This window comes from Pygoscelis adeliae, unplaced genomic scaffold (assembly GCF_000699105.1).
Source record: "Pygoscelis adeliae isolate BGI_AS28 unplaced genomic scaffold, ASM69910v1 Scaffold218, whole genome shotgun sequence".
Taxonomy (NCBI): domain Eukaryota; kingdom Metazoa; phylum Chordata; class Aves; order Sphenisciformes; family Spheniscidae; genus Pygoscelis; species Pygoscelis adeliae.
The window spans coordinates 1,417,150-1,433,967 of NW_008825433.1; positions in this window are offsets into that span (position 1 = coordinate 1,417,150).

A 16,818-nucleotide genomic window follows, 5' to 3' on the forward strand; every position below is an offset into this window, starting at 1 on the left:
TTTTGACAGGTTCCTGCTATCCTGAGAGGCTAAATGGCATAGTAGTGAGCCACAAGGCTTTGGGGTAAGAGTTGTGCTGCAGACGTGCTGCCATTTCACCCACACATGCTGCCTGCCTTTTGTCCCTCCTGCCTCTCTAGAGAGAAGGACTACTTCTTAAAATGTGTTTGTGTGTTGCTTAATATTGAAATCAAACTCAGCATTAGTCTTACTTTAATGAACACAATAATATAAAGTGTGTTCTTCCATGTGATGGAGAGCACTGGTAAGACAACCAGGATCCTGCCTCAGATGGAGCAATTTACTCTTACTATTATAACAGCAATTTGAGATTAATTTGTTTCTCTAATATTAATAAAGGCTTAGACAAAACAAGGAAATACTCCCTGATCAGGATCCAAACATATTTTAAAAAGGAAAAAAAGAGTGTGTAAAGTAAAAAAAGCCCAAGAATTTAAATCCAAGCTGACAACTTGTTTGGGTTTTTTTGTGTGTTTTGTACTAATTTTCCATTTAAAGATTTTCTTTTTAAATGAGATTCATAACATGATTAAACATTTCCAGAGGAATATATAAATGTGTAAGTTATAAGAAACCATGTGACAAGGGTCCTTCAAGCAACAGGAGGTTATTAGTGTCATTGTATTACAAGTATGAACTGAAGTCACACAGTAAATTATTTACTATTTTGTATTTGGTTTAACTGTGAACTGTTTTTCTTCCTCAAACTTATAACGGTGTAAAAATCTTGCAAGACAGTCTCTTAAGAACCTGGGTTTTGCACAGGTTTGTATTATTAATAAGGTTTTCCATCCATTTCCTAACAAGTTTTTTGTTCTTGGGGCTGGGTTTGCTTCCATTCTGTGGTAGCCTCCTGGTATGCAGCCCCTAACAAGTGAAACAGCAGCTTCATGATTCTTCTTTCATCTTCTGATTTTAGCCAACAGCCAAGAGCCAAGAGCATCAACCAGATCACCACCACAGGTAGCGCTCTCCCTGTTCACTTTTCTCTCCCCTAGCTTTTTTTATTATTATTTTAGACAGCTTTATTATCACAGACAAGAATGACATGAACAGCACCATCATATCTGTATAAATGAATGTATAACTGAATGCAAGTCTCCACAAACCATCCGTCCTTTATTTAAATACACATACATTCACATACATGCAGGCATCTAATAATAGAATCATAGAATCATAGAATAGTTTGGGTTGGAAGGGACCTTTAAATGTCATCTAGTCCAACCCCCCTGCAATGAGCAGGGACGTCTTTAACTAGATCAGGTTGATGAGCAAGCAATGAGGCATTTGAAGGAGCAGGCCAGGGTGCATTTAAAAGAAGCGTTTGCCCTAACTCAAATCACTGTTACATTTTCAGGGGGTGTGACTCATCTGATGACATTTTTCTTCCCCTCCCCACAATAGGTAAAAAATTAATCGAGAAATAAATGACAGGGTTTTAACATGTGCTACTAGAGACACATAATTAGAAGCTTGAAGAAGGCTTGAAGGCTTGAAGAAAGGTAGCTTCCATTGTAACACTCAGCTTGCACTTGCAGGCATTTTTTTATGCTCTCGTTAAAATAAAAACCAGCATAAAAATAGGACAAGGACTCCTGATCACAGGTTCTGCTTCAGTTTCATTGCCGTTGATGTGGCAATAGTTTAAAATATTTTCTTAGTCCCCAAATTCTTCAAATAAATGCCATGAATAGATTATTTTACACAGACACCAAGAAATGACTAAAAATTCCATAAAATGCGCATTCCACGCAGAACACTGAAAAAAGTGGCCTGGTAATGGAGATAACATGAAAGATTTCGAAACATCATTAATGTGTAGGATGCAAGTCTCTACGTTGACTTCAAATCCAAATATGTGCTTGAGGTTCAGAACCTGCCCTATTGCCGAACAAGGATGGATATAAGGCACAAACTGAAGTTCACCCTAACTGGGGCTTAAAAGCTGATTGCATAGCCATACCTGGGAAAAATCAATCCTCTCTTCACAGGGCGTGAACTTCTACCACACCTGCTAAGCACCTGCTTAGAAAAAAAGAAGAGTAAGCTGTACCTAAGGTGAAGGATGAAAGAAGAAAATATGTAACTCTATGAAAACAAAAGAGGCATCTAGGAGCGACTATCCCAGGCAAGTCAAAGACAATGAGACGAGCAGGCATGGCACAGGAGACAGCCATTACAGTGGGGAAGGGGTGAAGAGAAGTCAGGAGAGAAAAGGATGCAGCAGAGGGATGAGCAAAAGTAAGATAACCAGAGAGTAGACGAAGGCTACAAAGGAGGTCACAGATAACAGGTGGGAAGACCCAGAGCTGATTCTTGGAAAGATTAAACTCAGTCTCAATTGAATTCCCTTTATGGGCCAGGTGGTGTGGCTGGTCACTCAGATGGCTGGGCAATAGGGCTAAGAAACCCTAACGTTTGCTCCCTGAGAAAGGGGTCACACTTCAGCTGAGAGAGAAGTCCCTTGGAGCACATCTTTTCCCATCCCTTCTCTCACGTATTTACCTTAGGAGCACACTTGGGTGGGGGCTTTGTCTGTCCCAGGCTTTTGCTACATCTGGGAGTTTGAAGCTGCTCAAATATGTCTGCATTTCAGATGCTTGCTTTGATCTGGGGAATTTGGAAATTTTAGTAGGGGTCAACTTGCACATTTCAGCTCTTCAGAGGATAGATTATAAAGGAGTACTGCTTTTGCAAGTGGTCCTTAATTTAAATAACCCTACTTCCTACGGGATTTTCAACTAAGAATCCTGTTTTTTCTCACTGTTTTTGTCATTTCTGGATTCTTTTTCCCCCTTCATTGTACCAAAGTCTGTCCCATTGCTCCCAAACTAATATAGTAATATGACAGAAAATGTTCCCTTTTTTAAAAAGGGCAGGGATATTAGAAGGTAAAAAAATAAGTTCAGTAAATATTCCAGAACAACAGAAAAAATAACCAAGGGACAGGGTGAGGCAAGTACAATCTTTTTTCCTTTTGGTGTGGTTTATACACATCCTATTTTTGCTCATTTCCAAAGTGGTCTTTGTAACCTTATAACCTTATAATAGAGACTTCTTATTTTGACTGTACTAACTTTTTATACTTATCCTTAGTTTCCAATTTCTGTACAAACCCTTCTTGGGCTTGAGTCAGCGAGGAGGTCGTGATTCAGCCAGTGGGTCTCTCGCTACCCTTCCTCACCTTCCTTGCACAGGGATGGTTTGCAGCTGTGCTCTTCGTACTTTTTATGCAAGCAACAGCCAACTCCTCTCAATTCCTTTTCCCCAGATTTTCTTCCTGAGGGACCTCAGCAAGTCAGCCTCAGACACAGCCGAATCCGGCTTTCTGCCCGCCCATGGTCTCTGTTTTGCTGCTTTTTCTCCTTCTCACCCCAAGAATCAGGAGCTCCATCCTTTCCTCCCTGCCTGGCATTCGCAGCCCCCTCTGCCCTGCTGGTTAAAATTTAATCCAAAAACAGAGTCCCCTCTTCTGCCTTCCGCATCTTAAAAAAAAAGTCGTCAATTCTTCTCAGTCGTTTCCATCTGATCAGTTGCCCTGTTGTATTCCTGGATGGTTGCATAGTTAAAATCCTTCATCCCCACTACCTCCGATCCCTTCATTTGGGGTGATCTTGCAGAAACTAATCATCCTGTTTTGGGGATTGCTGAGGAACCCCTGACATGGTATTGCCCTTGCTGATTTCTCACTTCATTGATCCACTCTTCAACATGACTCCACTAACATTTGCACTGGCAAAACTGAGAGGATGTTAAACTGCACGATTAATCTGAGAAGAAAGAAAACGTCTCTGCCCCACAGAGAAAGGTATAAAACAAATTATAGTTTTGATAACTGCAGGACTTTCAACTTTGTGCTTACATACCGGGAGCTTTTGTCAGAACAGAAAGAATTAGAAGAAAACAGCAATAAGCCAATATAAACTATTTGCATAATGGTCTCAGTACTCTGCAAATCCTAGAGAAAGAGATTCCCCTTGGCTGAGTTAGAGGGCAAAAGAAATTTTCTATGTTTTAATATCAGTCCTTTCTTTTCCCTAATCAGCCTGCCATTACCTAGTCTCTCTACCTCCTGTATCCCAGGTTTCCTTATTTTTGGATGACCAGAAAATTTTGTTCAGAGTCATTATCAAAGCAAATTCTCTTACAAACAGTTTTCTGGACATGCAAACACAGAAAAGAAGCTAGTAATAATTTGTATTCCCATTTCCCCATCTTCAGAAGATTGACCAGAAAAAGAAAGCAAGCCTCCACTGTGGTTCTGTAAAAATACGAAAGCGTCTGTCATCTCATAAGAACACCCATCTCATTTAGGTACCTAAACTTGAAGTGATCAATTACAAAAAAGGGGCTGTATCTGCACACGAGTGCAGAAGATTGAATGGCAGTCAGGCATCTGCATGTTGGGACAGTAGGCTAACAGCATTTTGGAGAAGTTTGGTTTATTAACATTTACGTAAGTCTTCCAGATTTCATAATAGCCACATGGGATTATACTACCTTACTGAGGTACCCTAAATGGTGAATGAGTGGCATGGCATCCCGTTCGTTAGAAGATGGGGAAGACAGGAAATGGGAAAGGTAGGAATAGTTTTGTTGAGATACGAACTTCAGTTTCCTTCCAAATGATGAAGGACCACCAGAGTGTTACTGCCAAGGCAAGGAAAATCCCTGTCTGTTTTCCAAAGCCCTCTGAAGCCCTTCTCCTGGTTTTCCAGGGCTTCCGCAGCTTGGTTAGACACCTCCGCACACTTTTCTGTCACCTGCTGTTTTCAGTTTGCTGTCTCCCTGCTCTCAGGCTGCACAACCCTGAAAAAAAAGAAAGCAATGGCCCATAACAACTGGTTTTCTCCATGAAAATCTGGCATAACCATTACTGGACTGGAGAGCACTTTGTCCTCTTCAAACCTGCAAGTAGAAGTCCATTCTGTATAATTTCAAGAGTATTGCTCTTCATCTGTGAATTATTATGGCTTTATATGTTTTCTATGTCTGTACAGGGGCTCAGACCAAAAGCAAAGCTGTCATGGTCAAGCGCAGCCTGAGTCAGGACTCCTAGCTGTCCAATGGATTTTCTGTATCATGCAAAAACTCTGTGTCTCCAGCTGTAAATTATACATAACAGTGACAATCTGTGTTGCTTGCGGAGCCTGTCCACAACCCAGAAGTGTCCAGAACATGGATAAAGACAGTCCCTGTCAGCGAGGACAAGAATAGGGATGTTAATCTGGCCTACAAGGCACACGCCTGAGGTACAGATGAAATCAGCAAAAAAGAAGCTTCACTGGTCATAAAGGGATAAAAGCATTTCCTCCTGTTTGTAGAGAGTTTTCAGATATGCAGCTGTAAAGTGTTTGCTAAGAAAAATCCTTCCTGATTTACATCTCCTGAAACAGATTTAATTAGTTGTGGAGTATCATAAAATGCCTAGGAAGTAGCCACTTGCCGATGTATTCATCTGGGAGCAATTTGAAGAGCAGTTCTGCAGCCCTGCAGACATGCAAGATGAAAGAATAGACAGATCATTAGCCAACAATGAAATTAAAAATAAGAATACAGTGAGTTGAAAAAGTAATTATCACCTCCATTAAATTTTAACCAATTCACTATCAAGTGTGGCTGCACAAAAGGACAAGAATTGGTGTTCCAACACTTCCCCGGTGAGCTGCTGCATTCAGGACAAGAGGAGATGAAAAGCAGCCCTCTGCACTGACGGTTAGGTAGGACTTTGGCATATCAAATCCCTCGCTTCCAGGATCACAAGAGGTTCACAGGGAGCCGGAGAAATATAGCTAGCATTGATTAATAATTCAGAGACAGGACCCAAATTTGGAGTTGCTACTCAGGCCTGAAATGAACAGCTGTTTTGCCCACAGAAGAGCTGTGGGATTTCTAAATAAAGCCATACTTTTCATAACGTGTACAAAGCAGTCGACAACAGTCCTTTTTTACTCCTCAGAGGCCATACTCTTGCACATACTTCTGCTGACTCTTAGTGATTGTGTGACTTAGTGAGCAGCCACAGAATCTGCCTGGTCCCCACCAGGCCAGGTCTCCCTGGCAAGGTCCGTCTGAGCCTCCTCTCAGCTCCAGGCGGTGACTCCTGTGCCTGCCTGGTCCTGCCCCTTGGGGACTTCTCTCCCCGACGCATGGCACAGTGGTCCTCACCTATTAAGGAAATTTATTTAGACTTGTTAGGACTACAGCTACCTTACATAGAAAGATTGTCAAAATACTTCACTAAATTATCAAGAAAGTGCACCAGTAATTTCCTAGCTTATTCTCTTAACTGTATCCAGGACTATTAGTAGATCATCATCCTCCAAGAATCCTCTGTCAAGTAAGAATCTCCAAACCAGGAGGATAAAGTTTATTTTGAATAATCTTCATGTCTGTAGTTAAAGATGTATATTTCTTTTTTCCATTTTTCAGGCTTGCTCTGAAGAATAGGTCATATTTAATGTCCACCATATGGGGAGTAGCCCACCAAATGAAACACTACTTAGGATAATTCCACGGGTATTCAGAAGAACACAAAATTCATTAATTTTCCTTCTGGTTCTCAAAACATGCCTAGAACCTTTTCTAGAAAGGGAGTTTTTAAGATACTAATTCTCTTTATTTCCCCAAATACCATAAGAATAGTTTTCTTGATGTATTTTGCTATATCTGATTCTTGTCCTGATCAGAAATGCAAAATTCAAAGGATGAGCAAATGTGAAAGGTTAGCCAAACATATTTGCACCTCAAAAATGTTACATTTGCGGTTTTGGAGAAATCTAAATGTCATTTCATACAAACAGATTTTCCCACAGCTCTCCTCAACTCTTAAAGAATATGATAACAAGGATACAGCCAAGAGATAAAAGCAGGATTAATGAGACATAAGTAAGGCACTTAATAGTTGAATCTGTGGGATTATACGCACAGGAAAATGATAAAATGGTCATGATGCATCATTCGAGAGTGAACTTCACCAAAAAAAAAACCCGTATCACAGGAAATATATTTGCATTATAAGAGGAGAGAACTGAGTAACCCAGCAGGGCATTTCCGTTTCTAATTATTTGCTACTGTGATTCAGTGACTACATCCTGGATTTTGTGAAAATGTTCCTGTACACTGCACAAAAGAGATCAAAAGTCATCCATTTTGATGCTAATGTAAAGGAGTACAATATCAACACAAGATCTGCCTGCAAGAGATCCTTATAGAAATACAGCATCCAATTAAAAGCAGCTCAGTGCCTCTATTGACATAAAGCTCTACAGCAGCATGCACATTTGTGGTGTCCTAGACTACCTTAATCAATTATTTTTAGTTAATTCATTGCTCAGGTGACAAATCTCTTAGTTTTATTTGCTGATAAACACAATCTGTATTTTCACATCACCTTTCAAACAGGATCCTGGACCAGGAGTGCAGAGCTAGAAAATACCCACACTAAAGAAAACATGAAAGAGGGCAAATTATTTTGAACTATTATTATCAGCTAATTAAGTTCAAAACACTGAAAACCTCAAATGTTCCTTTTGCAAAATAAGGGGTATTTGTCCCATTTGTCCTAACATTTTCCTTGGAGAATAATTTATTCTTTTAATGCTGTGATATTTTTTCTTTAATGACAATGCTGATGATTGTCTTTTCCCATTGTTTTTCACACTGAACCACTAATCACAGTTTTGAAATCCTCTCTCTAGAAGGAAAGACATTTTATTCACACTGATAACACTCTGATATGATAGTCTTAGCTGATGGTAAGCATAACGGGGAATTATCAAGATGCCATTATTTTTCAAGGATACTTCTGAGAAAAAATGAGTCTAGGTTTTAGACTAGCATTGAAGTTGCTTTAATGTAACGTATTTCATAGTTCCAGTTTAAAAAATCATTTATGAGAAACAGAGTCTCTTTGTGTATTACAAGATACTACGGTTCCATGGCAATTCTGAAAGGTGACTTTTCATTACTTTCTAGGCATATGATTCTTACTCTATGAACAGTTTTTTGGATTCTGAAAGATTCATTTGTTGAAAGTTAATCTATTTTTTCTTTTGACAGAAAAAAGAGCAATTTCAAGCAGCACTTGCAGAGCCTACTTTTGCCCTACTCCTCTGTCAGGCTAACAATTTCACCGTATCTGATAGCATGACTCACCAACTGATAGTCGGGCAGCTCATTGCACCTTGTAAATGAAATAAGTATACAGCTTCTAGCAAGCTAGTTTCCCTCCTGGAAGCCAGCACCTTGTGGGACGGAAGGACAGGAGTACGATACAAACCACTTGGCTTTGGGAAGGAAATTTGAGACAGAACAGGTAGCAGTAAAAGAGAAGAGACAGAAGAAGGTCAGGTTTTTCCTTCCTTTAGGCTCTACTGACATAGTAAAGTTTTATTAGAAGTAGGATCCGTCACATTGTTAAAAAGGTTTGAAACCTGGCTGGCATTCCTCTGCTTTGCTTTGATGACCAAGTGCAACACCAGGAGACAAGGAAGGAGGAGGACAGTAGCATTTGGCACCCGCTGCCATAGTTCTATGCACCCTACTGCCTTCTAGTTCTTGGGGAGAGAGGACTGTGGCTCTACCTGTACCTGATTTACACTACTACTTTTAAGACTAGGATCTGATACATGAATGAATACAGAACTGGATTTAGGAAAGGCAAAAAATGGTATTACTAGAGCAAAACAGTCCCCCAAAGAGGTAGCTGCTGTCCTAAGCCCCACGTTGCTGTGCTGTGGGGCATGCAAGCAGCCATCCCCACCACTGTCCCCTTGCCCGGGGGGCATCCAGCCTTGCAGCCGTGGCAGCTGCAGGGCAGCAGGCAGCCCTCCTCATCCTCTCCATCCTCCCTCTGGGAGGAGGCACAGCTGGGGGAGAGGCTGGGGTCCTGCACGGAGACTAGCCCGCAGGAAGCCTGTAGATGTGACTCGCTCACGTCCCTCCCATGACTGCAGTCACTGCAGACATCAACACCACCTGGGAAGAGCAACTGGGAAATGTTTAATAACCCTGGCTACCTTAATCCCTCGTGCCTGAGGCAGGACCAAGCACTGACCAGATTTGGAGAACACATATTTGTGCTTTCAAAACATGGAGCAAGGAGCCTTGCTAAGGATACAAATACAGTGCAAGACAAACAGAGCACCTCAGACATCCTGTGTGAAATACATTTGAGTCTGAAAACGATGCTCAGAGGAGTGTCACAGCTGTTAATCGGCCCTATGCTGTGTATTCATCAGGATATTACTCTGAGACACTACGCTTCTCAGCCACCACCTGGGTGAAGGACATCACCTGGGCACCCCTGGTGCCACTAAAGGCCCCGTGGCATTTCTGAACCCATCAGGACGCACTCTCTGTCCTGACTCACTTCCAAGTTAGGTTATTAAACCATGACCTAAAACATCAGCTGGATTATATATTTATCCCTTCCCTCAATAGACTGGTACAGCATGTGACTATACACTATTAAACAGCTGTTGGCTTTCGAGCAAAGCTGGCCATTGTTCAGCCATGGGTAAAATAATTATGTATAGCACTTCATTGTGTCTAGCCATCTCGAGACAGCTGCTCAAGCGGTAAAGAAACAGATTTCAGGGAATCTGCCCCCAGCCCCATTTTTGAGGTGTTGCGTGACCAGAACTCTCCAGCACAAAGGGCTGTGTAATAAGACCTCTTTTTAACTTGCAGATGGGTGTGTGCAATAAGACCCACGATGAACTTCAAGCTGAGCTGGGGAATTTGGTGCAGTTTTATAATGTTGCTTTTTTTAATGAGGTATCCAACTCTTTAGAGCCGCTCTAGGTAATCCTAATAGCTACTTAATGATTTTCTTCATTCTATTGTTTAGGCTTGAAGTATAATAATGCTACTGTGCTACACGTGTTCTACAAATAAATCTTTTTCTATTTACTGTTGTCTGATTACCTCTTGGACATTATGTACTTTTCCTTCAAACTCGATCTCATTTGTAAACTGTGGTTGAGAACAATTTATGAAACGCCATTTGAACCAAGAAGTATTTTTAATGAGTATATTTTGCAAAGGGCAACAGTACCACAAATAACACTAATTAATAGCTTTATTTGATCCGGGGAGGAGGAAAAAGCAAATAGAAACTCAGACATTGATTTTTCCAATAGGTTGCCTATTGTAGAAAAGTAACCCTATGTGTTCTCCACGGCGTTCAATTTTCATTTCTTCATGTAGTATATGCAAGTACAACATCTGAGCAGAAATAATGAGAAAATTCTCTTTCTGACAGTATACAGTAAGTAACATGTTTCTCTTGACACTTGATCAGAAGTAACCTTTGTTTTAATACCACTGAAAATTCCTCAATTGGAGAGGCACGTTTTCATTACTTACCTATTTGTTCAATACCTACAAAAGGATAAAGTGAAATAGTTAGACTGGCCGGTTTAACAGTTCTTGAAGAAGAAAACAAGCAAATACTGTTTAATTCTTTAAAGCTCTCCCAGTTGTGTTTCTTTATTTCCTGTATTTGTCAAAAGGTTAAAATTTTCTTTCTCTCCCTGCCCCTTCAAGACCCTTACCCAATGACTTAGTAAGCAGGGTCCTCATGAGTGAATGATGACATGGAGAGTAGACATGGGCAGGTTTCACAGCCAAGGGCAAACAAGCCCTGCCCAAAGGTCTGTACTTCCCACACTGCCACACAGAGCCTGTCATTTTGCAGCAAACTACCAGTCTGCTCTGCATTAGCCCAGGCTCTCTAACATCAATACTGAGCGCACTGATGCACTAGCTCCTGAGTAACCCTCCTAGCACAGCCCACCGTGTTACTCTAAATAATATAGCCTGCTTCCCACCAGGCAGTAGGATTGGGATAAACCGATAAAAATCTGTTTTCAGTCCCTACCTCCAGAAGAATGCAGCCTCCTCCATGGGCACCGGCATCAGGTACCAGGACTGGATGAGTTCACTCTGGTGAGAGAGAAAACATCTCCCTCTACACTGTGAAACAGGCTGGGAGCTAAGCGGGTGGTGGGGAAGTAGTAAAGCAGATCAGGAGAAATTACTACCCTGCTCTGCTCAGCACCAGCGAGGCTGTGCTGGGAGTCCCAGTCCAGCTCTGGGCCCCCAGTTCAAAGGGGATGTGGAGAAGCTGGCGGCCACGGAGCAGGTGACCCATCTGCAGATACAGAAACTCAGTGGGGACATTGCTGATTTTGTGGAGCATATCTCAGCAATGGGCTCTCTACATTTGCTCCTCTAATGATAAGATTTTTTAGGTTTTTTGTCACGACAACCAAGTTGCCCCTCAGGGCTTTCTGAGAGTATCCTCCTCCCCCTGCCCCTTTCTTGCACTTCACATGAAACAACAACAGACAGTCCTGGAGTCTGATTCTTCCCTGTGTGACAGAATGTAACAAAAATTAATATAGATTTCTTCAATAATACTTTAAATGATTAATTCAATATAGAACACAAAGATTATAGAGATGCTTCTAAAATATGTCAAAGAAAAAAAAAAAAAAACGAGGGGCTTTGACTGCACGCATATCTATGTGGTACAAAAAAAACAGATGTGGAGAAATAGTTGTACCTATTAGGACATCTTCAGCAGTGCTGTAAGTCACTCTGTAACCACCCCAAGGGACTACTGTTACACCAAGAGGCAACAGGTATACAACAAATTTTCCTATCCTTGATTTCCTGCATGCTACATCTTCCATGCAGGGCATCTGGTAAGGGGGACTAACAGGGAAATTCTCCTGAGCCTTGGGACAGGCAGCAACCTGGCAGTGCCAGAGGACCTCCTGCACCCTGGTCGGTGCCTCCTCCTTCCCAGCTCCTTGCGGGCAGCTCCAGGGCTCTGCAGCCACCGGGACTGGCTCAGGGTTTCAGCTTTAAGGAAAGCGATGAAGGCATTTCAGATGGCAGGGCAGAGCAGCTGCAGTGAGAAAGAGAGCGAAGTGAGGATTTCATTTGCCACGGGACCACAAATCATTTCAGCAAGGTAGACTTGCTCCAGGGTTTTTCCATAGGGACACTTGCTGATCAATAGAGGGGAATGCCTAACTGACCGCTTACCAGCATGCTCTGCTTTGCGAACCAAATTAATAACATTTCTTAGGTATGCGCATTTTAATACCAGTATGTGTTTGGATTTCTTCCAGGTTTGACATTTACTGTGAATTTCCTGGATTTATGTTTCTGGAATTTCCTTGTAAAGCAATTTGAGATTTACAGGTAGACAAATAGTCATCTAGTAGAGCCAGGCAGTGTTGTGGTTGTTAAAACATGATGCTCAAAGGTATGCATGTCATACGGCAAGTCAGTTAACTTTAACTATGGTGGACATGAGTTTCTGATGCAACTTATAAAATCCACTAGTTGTTAGCTACACCAAGGGCCAAAACTCATTTAACGTCCTGTCAGCAAACACATGGTGCAGCCAGGTGAAATTTATTCTTGTGGCCAAATCCCAAACGGCCACCCCAGAAGGATCCCACAGGGATCTTCGCTCTGATGAACCCACCAGGCAGGGAGAGGAGGCAGTGACATCCCCGAGGTCGGTCACAAACCAGCAAGGCACAGACATCGCCCGAGCTTCTGCCCACAGAGTGTGTTTCTGTGGCAGAGATACGCAATATATTCTTTGCTCTCCAGATGATTAATTTTCAAGGATATTAGAGGTGTTTTGCTTTATGTTAACCTCCAATTATTAAAGTCAGTGATGCCGCCCTGCTCTGTAGCTACTGTGCATGCCACTGTACGGATGACCCCATCTTTTGGGGACTTTGCCCATCCATCCCAACCACCCTGCAGAGCACGGGGTCCCTGCAGCAATTCAGAGCGAAGAGCAGGCTCACTGGCCAGCTCTTCCCCTCCTTCTTGTCCCACACACATTTCAGTGTGTATTGAAAGAGCAAAGCTGGGCAACAGGCCTCCTGCTGGCTTTGCATTATTATAAGCAGGTATTACCAAGGCAGAGGGAGAAACGCGTTTAGCCGAGGCTGCACAGAAATGCAGTATTTCCTTTTAAATATTCATAGCCAATTTAAAAAGGGAAATACTACGATTGCTTCAGAACTGCCTTTGGCTCTGATTAGAAGCAGCTGAGCAAAGCCAAATGCTCAGCTGTTTCTGCGAAGAGATTAACACCTGTTGAAGATGGAATAAAAATATGTGACAGAGTTTAAGAGTAAATATCAAAAGATCGTTATTGTAAAGCTAACAGTAACACCAGCAACTGATCACATCCCCACCCTGTCACGCTACATCACTCCTGGGAGGGAAGAAAGCACATTAACACATCGACAGCGCATAAGCAATATGCACACATATTTTCGTCTCTTTCTTCATCCACAGCTGGGAGAACGGTTCCTCAACTCCTGTTATCCAAAGAAAATTTACAGATGGTATCAGGTCAGCACAAAATAACATCTACCTAGGCATGCCGCATATACTTGGGGCAGACAGCTGTATTAGAGCACGTGTTGTCATAGTGCTTGCTAGCGTCCCATTTGGGGTAGAAGGAGTGTCCTTAGTGTGTGATTTCCCCTGCACTGCTGGGACAGTAGAAGTGTGTTGTATCTCCCCGCCTGTTGGCTGAAGGCAGGTACCTGCCTCAGGGACCAGGGTTCCTCCTCCATCCCACGAGGACAGCCTTGCCCCAAATGGTATGGAGGAAGGCCTGGCACCACTGGAGCTCCCCTCCACCCTAAAGTGCTCTCCCGAGGGCAGCAGCAAAGCGGCAGGCTGTGCAGGCTGCTTTGCAGCAGTTCCCCATGTGTTTGCTGCCGGCACGCTCAGTGCGTTCCTCTGAGGCTGAAGCTGAAACTGAAATAAGTGACCTCACATTTTTGACCCCAAAACAGAGTTTCTTCACTGCTGAAGGCCAGCTGCAGGAGCACACCAGACCGCAGCGTGCTCCCCAATTCATCGACCCTCTACCCAGGGGTCAGCCTTGCAGGCAGCTCACGAAACTGCGCAAAGTAGGGGCTATCAGGCATACCCCGGGGTGTGGGGTCATCCACGCTTTCGGGGAGGGCAGCAATTCAGCCAGTGCTGAAGAGTCACGTTTGCAGGCTCACTCTCTGGGAACCTGCCTCAAGAGTGCCCGTTAATGCAGACATACAGAAATACGCGCTGGCCCACAGCCGCACGCGTCGCCCGCCTGCTCCCCAAGGCAAGGAGCCCACAGCAGTGACAGCGGGGAAGGGCAGCTCCCCGGCATGGCAGTGGTGGGGACACAGCCCAGCTCCACACACTCTTAGGCACCGATTAGACCTCCACAACCTCAGGTATGTGAATTGTCACTAACTACCCTCAACAGTAAACATTGCGCTTGTACCTGAGCCACGTTTTGGTGTGTGCCAAAACTGCCTGTGGCGGTAGAGAAGGAGAGCCCACGCCAGCCGGGCTTCCCACCTTGTACCGGCATTTTCCCACCAGCTGCTAGAGACAACTGCCACTTCAAGTCATGTAAAGAATTGGCCGAGGTGAACACCACCCCTGGCTTTCCTCTTGCTGCAAACCGAGGAACTGTGGCTTGCTTCTTTCCCCCAGATGTGGTGTCCTTCAAACTGTGTCCAGATGAAAAGGCTGCCACAGTGGTCATTTCCAACGCACATCACTGCATAGGTCCCCCATTCCCGATGGAGGCAATAATGCAAAGATTTACACTGGCTGAAAATTCTGATGCATGTCTCCTCAAAGCCAATTAATTTTTATTCCAGAAGGTATAAATAATAGAAAAGCCTGTTTTTTTGTTGGCCGATCTCTTATTTACTTTCTCTGGTCATTTATTCTAGCTGCATTTATTTCTCCCTCTGATTTCAATTTCTGCTCTGGATTCATTTTGATTCTGGTTTCCTTAAATATTATGCATATAAATTAAGTAGCAGTATTCAGAAAAAAAGAGATCTGGGAGTCACCTGTGTAACCCAGAAGCCATAAAAGGATGCAAAATGCAGACAGCACAGAGAATGAGAAAAAATATTGACATTTTGATTCTGCTTCATTCCAACATTCTATATGGAATGCTGTATTTCTCATGTTATTTCAAAAAAAAAAGAGATAAAGTAGATATAGGAAGGGTTCCAAAACGATCCTTTTAAAGGATGAAGAAACTGGAAGACTATCCATAGGAAGAGAGTCTTTAAAGATTTAGAGAGAGAAATCAGTAAGAAATTATATGCAATAGGTATATCTAATAAAGGACTTCGAGAGAAAATAATGCAATACATCCTTTTTCCATAATATAAAAGAAAGAAGATACTACCACTGTAGACCAGAATTGCTTTTGAAATTTGATGAAAGTTTATTTATTAATTTAGACTGTAAAATTTTCACAAAGTCATTGGATATGTTTAAAAGTAATTCAGAACAAAAATTCACACATTATACTTAATACATTTTTTCAACGACTGATTGTTTTACACTGCATCTTGAAATATCTTGCTTATACCTCTGGAGCATCTAATATTATCAGCTTCACTGTTAAGTTACTAGCTGGACTAGTTTGACCAGGGATGGAAGTGTTGGGGTTTTCTAACTGTACAGCCTTTCTCAGGTCCAAGTGAGCAGAGATAAAGCCATGTATTTAATCTTAAATGCAGTAGTTTATTACTTGGAGCACTTCATTTGAAAAAGCATAATATGTTGCATGTCAAATACTGCAAACTAAAAAAGTAGAAAAAAAGAGGCTACTGAAAGTAAGACAAGGTTCATAAATCTTTTTAATGCTTGAATAGCTAACAAGGAAGGGCATGCAAGGACAGACTTGGTGATATAATCATTACCAAAAAAGGATTTTGTGTCACCTACTACAGAAGTGTAGAATACAAAACATTTGAAATTATTGCCTGAACACGAATTTCCTTGGGCCAAAATACCATATTTCTGGTAATTGCTTCATGCATTATCTGCAATCACAAATTATTTCATGCTGCCATTCACATGAAAATAATCCAAGGACTGCCCATGCAAGTTCAAACCTATTTCTCCCTGGGCCATCGATTTCAGGTGAATGTTGTAGAGCAGCGTTTTTGACTGCTAGGTCCCCAAAACCAAAAGGGCCCTTTTGACTATGGCACATATAATCAGGAAAGAAGTAGCAGAACCCTCTTTTTACAGCTTTTAATGATTCCTTTATTTCTACAGTTAGCACTGTTTACAACTGAAGGTGATCATTACGTTCTTGCATTCCCATTCTAATTTTAAGGGTCATCAGATCTCATTGCTGGAAGAGGCAGTCTTGATGTTGTCCTCACTGAAACCAAAAAAGTTACTATATCAGACAGAAATTGCCATCTACATTGACATGATAGTGTTCTCCCTAAAAGAAGTCTTCAGAGCATCCTTTCCGCACAAAGCCGGCACAAAAGTAATCAAAATGAAACTTCTGTTAATTGCCTAAGCTAACTGAGATTCCCCAGTAATTTGACTAGCTACAATTAGCTGCATGTTTTCCAGAGGGACACTTTGGGAGGGAAGCAAGGCGGGTGTGGGACTAGGTGTCCTGTGAAATTGGGAGATTTCAATGAGTTGCATTTTCTTGTATTTATGGATACAACCCTATGTTTGTAGGTATATGTGTACCATAAAGAAGGTAGTCATTAGGCACCTATTTCAGCTGCTGCCAGGCAGGCAGCCAAGGCAGCGAGCTCTGTGACTGCCCGGGAAGCCCAATACTTGGCAAGGCCTTGGCTGTGAGCTACCACAGTTACATTATCATCCATTTCAAGCCAGGTTGGGTATGTCCATGTGAACATCAGGACCAGCTTTGCAAAAAGAGCAGACATGGCTCAACACACCACT